We start from the raw sequence: 15,975 nt of genomic DNA, 5'->3' as shown, positions 1-15,975 counted from the left end.
ACAACAACAACAACAACCAAGCTGGCTGTCGCCATGACATTTTAGATTGATAGACCAAAATTCAAACGCAAACAGCGTGACTTAAAACAAGTCATTTGATCTCCAGCTTCCCCAAGTCCTCAGAAATGGGAATATCCAATACAATAGAGTCTATTCTGAATGAGGGACTCTTTAGGGCAGAGTAGAACTTCTCCTTAAGGTCTCTGAAACTCAGTATTTATGGAAACAGACAACTTCATTAATCTCCTGATCTTCCTCCAAGTGACTGGTGGGTTTGAACTGCTGTCTTTGTGGTTAGCTGTCCAATGCTCAACCTGCTGCACCACTAGTTTTCCTTGAAATGAGAATTCACTGTCACTGAGTTGATTCCAGTTCATTGCCACTGTGTGCAGGGTTTCCGGAACTGTACACTCTACAAACGTTCGTAGACACAGAACCTCCAGCTTGCCAAACTCAGTGGTTTCATCTTTGTCTATGTGCACCAGATGCTAGATGATCTATGTGCTTTCTGCCTAGAAGGCACCCTCTAAATAGACATGGGATAAATGAATGGATGCTTTCAGACAGTACAATAAGTATGAATTTCTAATCCTAAATTCCACTGTACAACAAAGGTATCTGGTTGTCCCAAGCTTGCTCTTCCCCAGCTTAATGTTGTGGGCATAAACCCTGGAGACTCATTGCACCCTGAGCCCTGGATGCATGACTGCACCAAGTGGCTTTCCCTCTCTAAGCCTCAGCTTTCTCATCCATAAATTGAGGATAGTCAGGTTGATATGAGGTTAAATGTGCTATGAGATGTCGAGTCGACTCTGACTCACAGTGACCATTGAGAGCACAGCCTTCAGTATGGATTACATCTCAATGTAAAGAAAACAAAAATCCTCACTACTGGACCAATAAATAACATTCTTATCAATTGAGAAAAGATTGAAGTTATCAAGGACTTCATTCTTCTTGGATCAACTATCAACACTCATGGAAGCAGCAGTCAAGGGCTCAGATGACATATTGCATTAGGCAAATCTGCTGCACAAGAACTTTTTAAACTTTTTAAACAGTTGAAGAGCAAAGATGTCACTAAGGTGTGCCTGACCAAAGCCATGGTATTTTCAATAACCTCATATGCATGTGAAAGCTGGACAGTGAGTAAGGAAGACCGTAGAAGAATTGATGCTTTTGAGTTATGGTGTTGGAGGAGAATATTGAAAGTGCCATGGGCTGCCAAAAGAACTAATAGATCCATTTTGGAAGATGTGCAGCCAGAGTGCTCCTTGGAGGCCAAGATGGCCAAAGTTCATCTCTCTTACTTCAGACATATTGTCAGGAGGGTGCAGTCATTGAAGAAAGATATCATGTTTGGTAAGGTGGAGGGCCAGAGAAAAAGAGGAAGACACCCAACGAGATGGATTGCCCAAGTGACAGTATCAATGGACTCAAGCATGGCAACAGTAGTGAGGTTGGCCCAGGATTAGGCAGTGTTTCGTTTTGCTGTGCATAAGGTCACTATGAGTTGGTACTGACTTGATGGCACTTAACAACAACCTTTATCAAAGCAGACTGTCACATCTTTCTTCCTCAGAGCCTCTGATGGGTTCAAGCTGTTGGCTTTTGGCTGACAGCCAAGTGCTTAACCACAATGCCACCATGTCCCCTAGAGTATGCATAACCATGCCTGTTAAGCTAATAACCATCACATACAAATGGTACAAAAAGCTAGGATATATTCCTAATATTTTTGGAGTAATTACTAAGGAGAGACACTGTTCTGAACAATTTATACACACAATAATGTCCAACCTAAAAATAGTGACATACATTAGACACCATTATTTCCATTTACAAATGAGAAACCAGAAAGATAAGGAAATTGCCAAAGATTAAATAGCAAGTGATTATTGAAACCCGTGTCTGTCAGCATTCAAAGACTTTGATTACTCTTTCTCTATTTAAACAGGGTTTGATTTTCCTGATCCAGTGAAAACTGAGTCACTCTGGATAACCTTGTTTTCCAAACAACTCAATATTTAACTCATCAGTCACAGACATACTGTTGTTTTTCAGCCATTTTAAATGTTATTTTCTCTTAAGTAATGGGTTGTTTGAGAGCAATAGCAACCTACATTGTCAAAGAGCACACCCAGCATCCGGATCATGGTTTCTAACACCATCCTCCAAGGCTCCTTGGAGAAAAGGCTGACTCTAGGGCTGGGGCAGGAAGTATACACAAGGTAAGCCTAAAAGTGCTCAAAACACAAAACAGTAGTTCTATAGATAAAAGGTCACAGGACATATTTGAAAGTGCTCCCCATGGCCAAACCTAGAACAAGATAAACCAAAGAAATATCGCAGTGGTGGATTATAAATATTAGTTATTGCATGCCAGTATAAGCAAATGATATACAGGTAAGTGAGAGGGAATAGACAAATTTCCTATGCAGAATTTCACGTAAGTCGTTGAGATCCTCTCCTTCTAGGAGGTCAAATATGATTCTCCATTCTTCATGTGTGGGCTTTGCAGAGTGGCTTTCCTTTTGAGGAGTACAGTATGGAGCAGGTGGAGGGAAGAGGAACTTTATGGTAGAGGAGGCTGACCAACACTCCTCAGACAGATGGTCAAGGCCAACACCAACAGCCATGACTCGTATAGCTAGCATCCACCCTTGATGCGATGTGATGCCAATTGCTCCTTATTCTCAGCTCTCCCTCCTCCAAGCCTCTAACTCCAAACTAATCATGAGAAAACCATCAGTTCTACCAAAGGGAGAGATGTTCTTCCAAATACTTGAAAAGCACTCTTCAGAGTTGCCAAAAGCAAGGAAATTCTAAGAAGCTAACAAATTAACACTGTGGGTTAATGCACCAGACTGCAACGCCATTTGAACTGTAAGGTCAGCGGTTTAAGCTCACCAGCAGCTCCTTGGAAACCCTGTACAGGGTCGCTATGGGTCAGAACTGAATCGACAGCACTTAACAACAACAACAACAACAGTATAGAGGTCTATAAAGAGACAGGTCAACTTGCCCTAATGAGATAGCCTGGATGGAATCCCAGAAGAGTAAAATGGATATTAAGTAAAAACTAAGGCTATTCAAAGAAAGTATGGACTTCGGTTAGCAGTGTTGTTGTTATTGTCATTGTGTGCCATCGAGTTGGTTCTGATTCATAGCGACCATGTGTAGGGTTTCCAAGCAGAGGCTGGTGGATTTGATCTGCCCACCTTCTGGTTAACCATACAATCTTGATCCTACAGCACCACACCAGAACTCCATCTCCAGTTAATAATGATGGATCAATATTACTTTATTGGCTTGAAAAATGTACCATATATTAAAAAATTAAGATCTGAATAGAGGAGACTGGGCGTGAGGTGTAAGAACGCTCTCAGGACTACATTTACAACATTTTGTGAACCAAAATGATTGTTTTTTTAACCTTTTCTTTAAAAAAAAAAAAAAAGTGCAAAGCGCTGTCTTTGTTGTTTAGTATTTTTTCTTCTTCTTCCGTGTGTGTAAATTATCTATCTCACTAGACTATCATTTAGTGATGACTACTGTGGCTACTCAGTGTGGAGAGTTGTCTGTTCCTCAAACAATGGCTACAGCCCATTACTCTGTGCTGCCATTGTTGTTGCTAACACAATCAGAATTCTTCTTTTCTAGTGAGGATTATTAGGGACCTTCCTTGTCTGCCATGTTTTATTCTCTTATGCAAACTGTGTGACACTGTAGGATAAGCACTGGACTATGAACCACAAATTTCCTATTCAGCTGAAGAGAAAATTTCAAAGGTCAGCTTGAGAAGACAAAATCAAATATTACAACAAAATGTGCAAAGATCTGGAGTCATAAAACCAAAAGGGAAGAACACACTCAACATTTCTCAAGCTGGGGGGACTGAAGAAAAATTCAAGCCTCGACTTTCATTATTGAAGGATTCTCTGGGCTAATTATTGAATGATGCAGAAAGCATCAAAAGAAAATGGAAGGATACACAGTGTCATTGCACCAAAAGGAAATGGTTGATGTTCAATCATTTCAAAAGATAGCATATGATCAAAAGCCAATGATACTGAAGGAGGAAGTCCAAGGGGAATTGGAGGAATTGACAAAGAACAAAGCTCTAAGAATTGATGGAATACAAATTGAAATCTTTCAAGAAAGTGAGGCAGCACAGGAGGCACTCACTCATCTCTGCCAAGAAATTTGGAAGACAACTATCTGGTCGACTGATTGGAAGAGATCCATATTTGTGCCCATTCCAAAAAGAGATGAACCAATGGAATGTGGAAATCATCGGACAATCTCTTTGATATCCCACATGAGTAACGTTTTACTAAAAGTAATACAGAAATGGCTGCAAGCATACATTAACAGTGAACTTCCAGAGGTTCAAGCCAGATTCAGAAGAGGCCGTGGAACAAAGGATATCATTGCTGCTGTCTGATGGATCTCAGCTGAAAGCAGAGAATATCAGATAGATGTTTACCTATGCTTTATTGACTACGCAAAGGCTTTTGATTGTGTGGATCATGACAAGCTATGGACAACATTGCAAAGTATGAGTATTCCCGAATACTTAATTGTGCTCATGAGGAATCTGTACCTGGACCAAGAGGCAATTTTTCAAACAGAACATGGGAACACTGAATGTTTTAAAATTAGCAAAGGTGTGTGACTGGGTTATATTCTTTCACCATACTTATTCAAGCTGTATCCTAGGAAAACCTATTAAGGGTTGCTATGGGTCGGAACCAACTCAACGGCACTTAACAACAGCAACATGCTGAGCAAATAATCTGAGAAGCTGGGATATATGAAGAAATATGTGGAATCAGGATTGGAGGAAGACTCATTAACAACCTGCGATATGCAGATGATACAACCTTGCTTGCTGAAAGTGAAGAGGACTTGAAATATTTACTGATAAAGATTAAAGTGCACAGCCTTTGGTATGGATTACATCTCAATATAAAGAAAACAAAAATCCTCACCATGGGACCAAAAAACAACATTCTTATCAATAGAGAAAAGATTGAAGTTGTCAAGGGCTTCATTTTTCTTTGATCAACTATCAACACTCACGGAAGCAGCAGTCAGAAAATCAAATGACGTATTGCATTAGGCAAATCTGCTGCACAAGAACTTTTTAAAGTGTCAAAGAGCAAAGATGTCAGCTTGAGGACTAAGGTGCGTCTGACCCAAGCCATGGTATGTTCAATAACCTCATATGCATGTGAAAGCTGGACAGTGAATAAGGAAGACTGTAGAATTGATGCTTTTGAGTTATGGTATTGGAGGAGAATATTGAAAGTGTCATGGGCTGCCAAAAGAACCAACAGATCCATTTTGGAAGAAGTGAAGCCAGAGTGCTCCTTGGAGGCCAGGATGGCCAAACTTCGTCTCTCATACTTCGGACATATTGTCAGGAGGGAGCAGTCACTGGCAAAGGATATCATGTTAGGTAAGGTGGAGGGTCAGAGAAAAAGAGGAAAATCCCTAGCGAGATGAACTGGCAGAGTGGCAGCATCAATGGGCTCAAGCGTGGCAACAGTTGTGAGGTTGGCCCAGGACCAGGTAGTATTTCGTTCTGCTATACATACAGTCTCTATGAGTCAGTACTGACTCAATGACACCTAACAACAACAATGAACCACAAGGTCAGCAATTCAAACCCACCAGCTGTGTCTTAAAAACCCTATACATGGTCACTATGTGTGAGAACCGACTCACATCACTTAACAACAATAATGCTATCTGTACCATGGACTTCTAGAAGACTAAACAAACATATGTTGGAAGAAGTTCAGCCAGAATGCTTCTTAGACTTCTGGATGTCCAGATTTTGTCTTTTACATTTGGACGTGTTATCAGGAGGGACCAGTCCCAGAAGAAGGAACTTATGCATGGTAAAGTAGAGGGTCAGTGAAAAAGAGGGAGACCCCCAACAAGATGGATTGACACAGTGGTTGTATCAATGGGCTTAAGCATAACAGCAAATGTGAGGATGGCACAGGACGAGACATTGTTTCGTTGTATTGTGCATAGGGTCGCAATGAGTCAGAACAGACTCAACAGAACCTAGCAATGACATGCTATCTAGCTGCTTCAATTCATCCGTTTACAGTTCAAGGGTGGTTCGTGGGCTGGTGTGATACTACAGTAACATCACTAGTATTTCAAATTCCATTAACATCATCTGTAGTAGATGGGTTCCAGAAGCTTCCAGACTAAGAAAGACTAGAATGAAAGACTTGGTGCTATACTTCTGAAAATCAGCCAATGAAAACCTTATGGAGCACAATATAAATACCACTTTCATCAAGTCGATTTCCACTCATAGTCACCCTGTATAGGGCTTCCAAATCTGTAAATCTTTGTGGGAGCAGACAGCCTCATCTTTCTCCTGCAACAACACTGGTGAGTTTGAACTGCACACCTGTGGTTAGTAGTTCAGTGTTTATCCTATAGCATCACCAAGATTCCCTACTGCTTGATAAAGTGCTGGAAATGAGCCCCTAGGTTAGAAGGCACTCCAAATCCCCACGGCTACAGCAATGGGCTGGAGTGGACCAGTGACCCTGGAGAAGGCCCAGCATCAGGCAGAGCTTTGTTCTGCAGCACATGGGCTTGTCGTGTAACACAACAACTCACAGCAGCTCACAACAACATATGCCTGCCTATGGAAGCCCCTCATTTATGTCTGGGTTAGTTATTTTTAGGGTACATTCCTTCGTAACTGAGGTTATGAAAATTTGGAGGGAAATTGTGAGTGTGTTGGGAATGTGTGTCTTTTGTAGTCTTTGTGAGATTTTTTTGGTGTGTTTGCAGTTTCTACTAGCTCTTCTCCCTGCCTGCTGTGCTCTGGGGAGAAACCATGAGCGTAAAACTAAGTTCCAAGAGATTTCTCGGTTTCCCATCTCCTGGTGACCCTTTAAAAATCCAAAAGTTGACTTGGCACAGGTTCTTCTGAAATCCCTGACCCAAGAAGACCTTGGAAGTCCCCATGTCCTTAAAGGACAAACTTGCTGAAGCACACGACTATATGTCTCCCTCCTCTCCTTGTCAGCTGGAACTAGCACCATGTATACATTGGGCTGGACAACCCAAGTCCTCCACTCCAGGACTCAAGTCCTACCAAACCCCAGAGAACATTGAAAACATTAACGGCTCAGAATGGCTTCTGTGTTTGCACAGTGCTCTGCTTTCTGGCTTATACCGGGGCTGTGATGAGAAAAGTGAACATTTTCCTCTGTGAGCCATTAACTATTTTCATATTTGCAGCTGTGAAAGAGGTTCTGACTCATCACATTTTTGACAAATTTTGAGGCCAAAGAGGATCAAGAATATATGGCGGTAAAATGTGTAGCTCTCCCTCTCTCACGCCTCTACTTCTTCCAAGCAGTCTACAGAACCACAGTGGTCTGGCCCGGTGCATCTTGCTTTTGTGCCTTTGTGGCAGCTTGGGTTCTGGAGTAACTCTCACCAATATTTGAGTCCTCTGATGGTGTAGTGGTTAAAGTGCTCAGCTGCTAACAGGAAGTTTTGAACCCTCCAGCTGCTCTATGGCAGGATGATGTGAGGGTAAAGATTCACAACCTAGCAAACCCTCTGACGGCACCAGGTTTTTGTACCATTTTGCTTCTGGTTTATTGTTATTAGTGCCAGCTTGTGGAGACTCCATTCACAACAGAGCCAAACACTGCCCAATCCTGCACCATCCGAAAGATCATGTAGGATCAGCGTTGCTGTCTGTAGGGTTTTCATTGGCTGATTCTTGAGAGTAGATTGTTCGGTCTTCTTCCTGTCCCATCTTAGTCTTGTAGTGAAATCCTTATTATCTAAGGGAGTCCTACAAACTGACAAGAAAGAATTCACCACTAGGGCCCAGTAAGTACTGAGAATGACCAGTGTTATTAACTATGTTCCAGACAGTTCAGTGTTTTCCATTCATTAACTCACCCAATCCTCCCAATGACCCTTTTATAACTTACACTGTACCTTTTCACAGAAGATAAAAACAACTGAGGCAGTAAGATGATTCAGTAAGTTACCCAAGAGACCGGCATCAAGTGATCATTTGAATGTTCTTTTTCAAGTTTAAAAACTATTTCTATCTCCAGTTGTCCACAACTGGGTTTTTGCTTTTTTTAAAATCTACTTTTTTAAAAATTAGGAAATAAAATGATGACAAAAAGATATATGTGAAAACTCAAAAAGAAAGCAAAACAGTCTAGAAGTCTGTAGAGTACACTACCAAAACCAAAAGTCAGCTCATCTTCTCTCTGAAGATCTGAATGGTACACATTTTCAACTTTGTAGGTTCCACTGTGTCTGTCTCAACGAGTCAGCTCTGCCCAGGTCATGTGGAATCAGCGAGAGATCTTAGGTAAACAAATGGGTGTGCTGGATTCCAATAAAGCTTTATTTAGATAAATAGTGAGGAGGCTGGGCTTGTCCCACCATCTGTAGTTGCTCCTTAGCTGATGCGGGCATTACTGAAATGAGTTAGAATGACTTCCGTTCCCTTTTGGTGAGGTTCCTGCCTCTGGCTGAGACCTCCGGCATAACACTGTGTGAACTGGCTTGTACCTGGAACCCAATGCATCAGCAGCTTCCGGGACCCTGGGTTTTGCTGAGTGGAGCATGGAGATGGACATACATCCTATTCCTCCTGCCGGCCAACCGCCCACACCCTTGGGGGTGGCTTTCTTCCTGGAATGCCTGGATCTCAAGACCACATCACACTGCCATGTTGGAAAATGTCAACCATCAGCATTCCAAATAGGTCCTGATGGACACAATTTAGGATGTGTCATTATGTGTAACATAGTGTAAGGGAATTAAGACTACATGATGGAGACAGCAGCTGGGAAAGAAACAGAGTTTGCAGGGAAGAGTCATCGGCCTATGGGTGGTTTAAATTAGACCCCCCCCCCACATCGTCAAATGAGCCACAATGGAAATGGTTATCATCCACAGCTTCTTAATCCTACAAGAACTAAACTTTGAAACTCAACAAAAGTTCAGAATCGTAACCTAGAGGAAAACTGAGGGAGGGCAGAAAAGGCAGGCATTCCAAGGTAGTGTGCCCAGTCTCCCCCTACATCACTGCTGTGTTTAATGAGACTCTTGTACCCTCATTACAAGAGTAATGTGATAAGAGGGTAATCTGGCCCAATCTTGCTTGAGGCCAATTAATCAATTTTAATAATTTCTATTTTATCATCTATGAAAAGACATTTGACCATGTGCATCATAACAAACCATAGCCAACATGGAAAACATGGAAATCCCAAAACATTTCATTGTGTTCCTGTGGAACCTGTACATAGATTTAAAAAAGCAGCCATTTGAACCAACAATGGGATACTGAAGAGATTAAAATCAGAAAAGGTGTACATCAAGTATGCACCCTTTCATTGTACTTATTCAATGTGTATGCTGAGCAAATCGTCCAAGAAGTTGGATTATCTGAAGAAGCACGTGGTATTGGGATTAGTTCATTCACAACCTGTGATATGCTGATGATACAAGCTTGGTTGCTGAAAGCTATGAGGACTTGAGCTACTTACTGATTAAAGACTACAGCTTTCTATACAGAGTACACCTCAATGTAAGGAAAACACAAATCCTCACAACTAGACCAGTAAATAACATCATGATAAATGAAGAAAAGATTGAAGTTGTCAAGGGTTTCATTTTACTTAGGTCCACAATCAATACCCATGGAAGCAGCAGACAGGAGATCAAATGCATTGGACAAATCTTCTGCAAAAAAAAAAAAAAAAAAAAGACCTCTTTACAGGCAAGAGGCAGGCTTGTAGGATGTATGTACCCTTTGGTTGTTTAAATGAGTATATATTTCTGAGTGTTTCGGTGTACATAAAAAAAAAAAAGAAGAAGGAATAGAAGCAAATACTTTTGAATGATGATGCATGAAGAGAATTGCAATCATTGCAATGAAATGAAATACAATAGGATGAATGTAAAACTGATGTCCTCCCATGTAAACTACCACTCAATTCACAATTTAAAAAGTAAACAAAACAAAACAAAACTTCTTTAGAATGTTAAAGAACAAAACTGTTACCTTGAGGACTAATATGTGCCAGACCCAACTATGGTATTTCTATGGTATTTTCAATTGCCACATGTGCATAGGGCAGATGGATAGCGAGTAAGGCAGACCAAGAATAACTGATACTATTAAGTTAGTGTTGGTGAAGAATGTTGAATATATCACAGCATGCCAGAAGAACCAACAAATCGGTCTTTGTTGTTGTTGCTCGGTGCGATCGAGTCAGTACTGACCCGTAGAGACCTTATGCACAGCAGAACAAAACACTGCCTGATCCTGGGCCAAGCTCATACTGTTGCCACACTTGAGTCCATCAATGATGCCACTTGGCAAATCCATCTCGTTGGGGGTCTTCCTCTTTTTCTCTGACCTTCCACCTTACCAAACATGATATCCTTCTCCAGTGACTGGTCCCTGCTGACACTATGTCCAAAGTATGAGAGACAAAGTTTGGCCACCTTGGCCTCCAAGGAGCACTCTAGCTGCACTTCTTCCAAAATGGATCTATTGGTTCTTTTGGCAGTTCATGGCACTTTCAATATTCTCCTCCAACACCATTACTCAAAAGCATCAATTCTTCTACGGTCTTCCTTATTCACTGTCCAGCTTTCGCATGCATATGAGGTGACTGAAGATACCATGGCTTGGGTCAGGCGCACCTTAATCCTCAAGCTGACATCTTTGCTCTTCAACACTCCAAAAAGGTCTTGTGCAACAGATTTGCCTATTGCAATATGTCATTTGATTTCTTGACTGCTGCTTCCATGAGTGTCTTAGAAGAGGTGAAATCAGAATGCCTATTTGTAGTGATATCAGGAGGAACCAGTCTCTGGAGGACACTATTCTTGGTAAAGTGGAGGATCAGTGAAAACAGAGGAAGACCCCCAATGAGGTAGCTTGGCACAATGGCAGCAGCAGTGGGCTCCAATATCACAATTGTGAGGATGACGCAGTGTTTCCCTCTGTTGTACACAGGGTGGAGATGAGTCACAACTGACTCAATCTCATACAACACAAATGACATGCAATTCCAGTTGTGAAGTAAAAATGTGTTTCTGTCAAGAACCAGAGTACCTGAAAATATAAGAGTAGTTTTTGTTTGTTTGCTTTTGGTGGGATTCAAACACATCTATTTTTTAGTTTATATTTCTATGTGTGTGTGTGTGTTTTTCCAAAAATTTCAGCATGAAGGTATTATTTTTCTTTTAAATGTCAAGATAGACAATGTTGCTTAAAAGACAGTAATATTTTTAAAAAGTATTAACAGACTGGGTGACATTGTTTATAATAAAATAATAAGATATCAATAGCTTTAATCTAAGGAAAGAATTAACAAATTAAGAAAAAAATAATTGCAGCATATGACCAGGTAAAGAAAGAAAATAAAAATCACACTTACACACAAAACCCCATAAAACAAAAAAAAAAACATTCAAGTAACTAATTGTTGTTGTTAAGAACTATAGCGTTGCATCCAACCCCTAGTGACCTTGTAGAGGGTTGCTGAGGCATGACTAGTGTCTTTGAACCTCAGATCTTGTGATTAACAGTCCACTGCTTATCCTGCAGCTTCACATTAGGACTCCAAGTAATGAGTCAAGGTGAAAAATGTTTACTTTCACTAGTTATCCAAAAAAAAGACAGGAAAATTAATAGTAATGTATTGTAGGATCAGCCCTGGATGTTGAACCACCAGGTTGTCAGTTCAAAGCCACCAGCTGCTCCTTAGAAACTCTATGCAGGGTTACTAGGAGTTGGAACCAACCCATAGGTGCTTAACAACAACAACATTCTTTGGCTGTAAATGCGTCAATCTCTTAATGACATTATCAGGGTTACTGGGGATAGATAGCCCAATTGCTGTCACTGAACTGGCATCTAAATCTTCCATCCTGTTCATAGAAATGGCACCTCCAGTACACTTTGTTCTCATAATCACACCTGGACGATTCTTCCTCGTGTAACAGATGAACTCTTCGAGATATTTGCAGCAATGTCTAGGTTGACTGCATTAACAATGTGTGTGTATCCATTGTTGTTGTTGTTGTTAAATGCCATCAATTCAGTTCTGACTCACAGTGACTCTGATTAGGGTTCTGAGGAGCAGCTGGTGAATTTGAACCACAAAGCTTGCAGTTCAAACCGACAATGAAGTTGAGTGCTTATTCTATGGCGCCACATCATGTATATATATATTTGTTGTTGTTGTTAAGTACCGTGGAGTTGGTTCCGACTCATAGTGACCCTGCACAGGGTTTCTGAGGCTGTAAATCTTTACAGGAGCAGAAAGTCTCATCTTTCTCCCACGGAACAGCTGGTACTTTCGAACTGTTGACCTTGTGGTTTGCAGCCCGATTCATAACCATTACATTACCAGAGCTCCATGTATAGATTATACATATACATATATATATACATATATATATATATATATATGTTGTTGTTGTTGTTAAGTGCCTTTGAGTCGGTTCCGACCCATAGCGACCCTGTACAGGGTTTCCGAGGGTGTAAATCCTTACGGGAGTAGAAAGCCTCATCTTTCTCCCGCGGAGCGACTGGTAGTTTCGAACCGCTGACCTTATGGTTCGCAGCCCGATTCGTAACCACTACGCTACCAGAGCTCCTATATATATATATTAGTTTAACAATCTAGATGTATCCTCCTATTTTCTATAAGAGTAATGATCTTAAAAGAGACAGACCTACTTTAAAAAAAAAAAAAAAAAAAAAAAAGTGAAGAGAAAACTGCATCTCTTCCCATACCTCGCCCTCACTTCTGGATGCATATCTCATCTAAATTTCCCTTAACCTTCAAGCACCGGTTGACTTGGTTATGCATGCCATAGTTAATAATTGAAAGTTTCAGTATAATGCTTTAAAACCCCGAAGAAAGCATTAGAAGCGACCCATTATTCCCTTGGTGTCATGAGTTTTGTCAAGCTCTCGCTAAAGGTCCCAGTGGGGAAGGAGAATTGTCCAGCTGGTGAAACCTAACTAGATAGATTTCCTTTAGTCTGCACCACTGCATCAGATTACCCTTCCTACCTGGAGACGTGAAACAGGTGGCCTCTATACTGGGGTCACTTCAGTTTCCAAGAAGTCCTATAGCCACTCTCAACCCACACCCGTTAAATAAGAATCTCTGACCCTGAGATCCAAGTGCCCTCATTAGTAAAAGCTGCCCAAGTGATTCTAACATGTAGATAAGGTTGAGAATTACTGTATTTTCCATGCACTCGTTTTCTTATCGAGGGATATTTCTGTCCCTAGATAAGGAAAGGGGCCTGTCCTCCACTCTTTCACCTCTATTAATCATTGTCTTATCTGATCTTTGTGCTTGACCCTTCTGGCAGACAATGGTGACAGCATTTACTTTAGAAGGAATAAACTCAGAGATCAGCATTTCCTGGACACATGCAGTGCATGTTGTGAAAAGAAAAGATAAGAATAATACAAATTTGTTTGGCTTTGTGTCCAGGATGGTGCAAACATGCTTGACTTTCAACTAAAAGGCTGTAAGTTCAAGTTCACCCAGAGCCACCTCTGAAAGAAGACTTAGTGATCTCCGTCTAAAACATCAGTCACTGACAACCCTACCGAGCGCCACGAACAGGAATCAACTCAGCCGCAACTGGCTTACTAGATGTTTGGATTTGGGGCCAGACACGTAGGCTGACGTCTGTCTCAGCTCTGGGATCTTGGACAAGTCTTTCACCATCGTACTCAATGACCTCTGATGTTCCCTATGTATAAGCTCAGTGGGTCTCACCATAGTGCAACTGTGCCTCCCTCAGGGGACATAAGGCATTGTCTAGGGAGGTGGTACTAGCGTCTAGAGGGCTGAGACCAGAGATGCTGCTAAACATCCCACAATGCACAGGACAGCTTCCCACAACAAAGGAAAATCCAGTCCCAAATGTTAACATCACTGATCTTGAGAATCCCTGTTAGCTCAAAATTGTAAGAACTGAACTGAGTTACATTCTCCAAAAATATTGTCCCAGAATGTGGCAAGTGCTTGAAAAGGCAGTGATCTCCAATTCGCTTCCATGGGAGTTCCATGCACACATGACGAAGGATAATCCTCCGAGGATGGAGGAACTGAGGAACAGCCAACAAGAAGCAAGCTCTCTCCTGATTCCTCAGGGAGTCCTGCCCCAGCCCAGGCAGAATCAACCTTTTGCGGTGTTTGATGTTATCTGCCTCAGTCATGTCAGGCTGGTGACTGTGAGGGCCAGAACCCCACCCAGCTGCCACCGTGAGAACTTCGGTCTCTGTGAGGAGGAGACCACGGCTCCAGGAGGCAGCTGTACTTATCACTTCCTCCCATCACCCGTTGGGTTGTTCACCTCCAAAGTCGGCCAACTGCCCTGGGTCTTGTTGGGGAGAGACCCAGAAACCAGTGGGGCAGGAAAAAGCTGCTCTACTGGTCTGGGGAGGCTGGGAACCAGACACCTTCAGGTTGTCCCACCATCCCCAAAGGAAGGACCCCCGGCTGGCAAATGTGTGCAAAGTTTTCAGTGGCTGACTGATGAGTCTCTGCAAGACAAGGGGGGTTCTACAGAACCAGGCTGGCACAGTTCGAAGCCAACTACTAGCTTCATGGCTGGTGGTTCAAACCCACCAGCAGCTGCACAGAAGAAAGCACTGGCTGTTGGCTTCTGTAGAAATGATAGCCTTGGAAACCCCATGGAACAGAGTCCTACTCTGCATTCCATGGGATCACATGTGTCTGAGTTGACTTAATGCAATAGATTTGGGTTTGCTTTACATTTTTTAGATGCCAAAGGGGTGCACAAAGTATGAGGATTCCTGTAGGGGCTCTTGCAGCTCATAGAAACTGTTGGCCCTCCCTTTCCTGGGCCTTCTGAGGGAGGAGGAAACCGAGAGAAGGAGACATAGCATCAGGACCTTACCACTGCCATGCTGCCGGAGCGGGACTCACATTTCCCAAGGGGTTGTTAGGAGGATTCCCAGAGTTGTAGCGCCATTCCCAACTGTGTTTCCTTCAGTAGGGTGTTCCCCTGACAGCTCCGGGGTCCTCACCTCCAGCCCCAGGATCAGGTTCTTTTTGGCATCCCCGTAGTCCTCAGACCGAGTCCCAGGATCAGGTTCCCCTAACAACTCCGGGGTCCTTACCTCCAACTGCAGGAACAAGCTTCCCCTAACAACTCCATGGTTCTCATAAACAGTCCCAGGAATAAGCTCTGTCTAATAACGTCATCGTCCTAACCCCCAATCCCAGGATCAAATTCTGTCTAATAACCCCATAGTCCTCATTCTCAGTCCCTGGGACAGGATCCCAATGATGGTTTCATGGTCCTCATCTCCTGGCCCAGAAACAAGCTACACCTGACAGCTCTGCAGTCCTCTTTCTCAGTCCCAGTAAGAGGCTCCCCCTGACAGCTCATGGTCCTCACCCCCAATCTCAGGAACCAGCTCCCCTGGAATCTTCATGGCCCCCATCCGTACTCCTAGGAACAGGCACCCCCTAACAGCTCTGCGGCCCTGTTCCCCAGTCCCAGGAATGAACTCTGTCTAATAACTCCATGATCCTCACCCACAGGCCCAGCAACAGTGTGGAGACAGGGGCATGTTTACAAATGGTGTAGGCTTTTCCCGACAAAAAGTGATTGAGTATGGAGACCATTCTCAGTCCTGAACTTGGACATGTATTCCCTGCAGGGATGGAAAACTGAATGTTCCCAGAAAGCCCTTGGCAATGACTTTATCCAAGGTACTCTGAGGGAAGGAGAGATGAGCAGGCTCCCACTGCTCGAGCATCCTGGGAGTATGAGCTGCTTAGAATTCTCTACTCCTCGCCCAGAGCTCTGTCCACTCATCTCTTCTTCAGCTCAGTTAGAGATTTTTGGTAGGAGATACTGATTCCATTC

The 15,975-nt window shown here is 42.6% G+C and overlaps 1 pseudogene; it reads left to right on the top strand.

The window, feature by feature from the left end:
• Positions 1–15,623, top strand: part of LOC102830302 — a 49,557-nt pseudogene extending 33,934 nt beyond the window's left edge.
• Positions 15,624–15,975: the final 352 nt, after the last annotated feature.

Source organism: Chrysochloris asiatica, unplaced genomic scaffold (genome assembly GCF_000296735.1).
Source record: "Chrysochloris asiatica unplaced genomic scaffold, ChrAsi1.0 scaffold00025, whole genome shotgun sequence".
NCBI lineage: Eukaryota > Metazoa > Chordata > Mammalia > Afrosoricida > Chrysochloridae > Chrysochloris > Chrysochloris asiatica.
The sequence above is the reverse complement of the archived record's forward strand: the minus strand, read 5'-3'. Positions and strand labels throughout refer to the sequence as shown.